The sequence below is a fragment of the Boleophthalmus pectinirostris genome, unplaced genomic scaffold (genome assembly GCF_026225935.1).
Source record: "Boleophthalmus pectinirostris isolate CB_2022bp ecotype Guang Dong unplaced genomic scaffold, ASM2622593v1 HiC_scaffold_8, whole genome shotgun sequence".
In the NCBI taxonomy this organism is placed as follows: Eukaryota; Metazoa; Chordata; class Actinopteri; order Gobiiformes; family Gobiidae; genus Boleophthalmus; species Boleophthalmus pectinirostris.
Genome location: NW_026571515.1, coordinates 32654 through 33396, shown reverse-complemented (window position 1 = coordinate 33396; position 743 = coordinate 32654). Strand labels below are relative to the sequence as shown.

Sequence of the window (743 nt, the reverse complement as noted above, 5' to 3'; positions counted from 1 at the left end):
TTCAGTTTGATTCAGAATTAAAACTCTCATGGAAACGTGGAGACTGTGGAACATTCCAGCAGGTGACAGACCAACAACCAAAAAGTTACACCGTGCAGCTTTAACATCCTGAGACCAGGTCCAGGTGTGGAGCAGGTCCAGGTCCAGGTCCAGGTGGTCCAGGTCCAGGTCCAGGTCCAGGTCTGCAGCAGGTCCAGGTCCAGGTCCAGGTCCAGGTCCAGGTCCAGGTCCAGGTCCAGGTCCAGGTCCAGGTCTGGAGCAGGTCCAGCCAGGGAACTGTTCACAGTGAGAATCGTTTGCGTCCGGACTGAAGAGGAGCTCGTCTCCAGCAGTCAGAGGGTCAGAACTTTCATCTGGATTTGAGGAGGTGCCTCACAGCGAGAAGGTCCCTGGTTCTGTTCTCACTCTGGTTCTTCTGTTTGGGGTTTGGTCTCTCAGACTCAGTCACTCCAAGAGGAAATGATCAGGAGAAGGTTTTGGACGGAAGACTTTAGAGGAACTAATGTGAAGATTTTTGTGTTAAATGACGAATATTTCAAGTCTGTGGTGTTTCTGATCAACAGATTTAAACCCAAAACATGCAGGACACCACACACCTCCAGCTGAACTTTAACCCAGATGCCCTGGAGGACACCACACACCTCCAGCTGAACTTTAACCCAGATGCCCTGGAGACATGTGAAGTGAAGCTTAAGGCTAAAGTGCAGATGACAGATCAAACTCATTTCACTAAAACTAAATCT

The 743-nt window shown here is 49.7% G+C and overlaps 1 protein-coding gene across 1 annotated transcript in view; it reads right to left on the bottom strand.

Moving 5' to 3' along the window:
* Positions 1-216: 216 nt before the first annotated feature.
* The window catches only part of LOC129412421 (brefeldin A-inhibited guanine nucleotide-exchange protein 2-like), a 14955-nt gene continuing 14428 nt past the window's right edge, over positions 217-743 (bottom strand). The window contains exon 10 of the mRNA XM_055166293.1: positions 217-743. This exon is cut by the window's right edge and continues 508 nt beyond it. The gene's annotated coding sequence lies outside the window, so the exon portion shown is untranslated.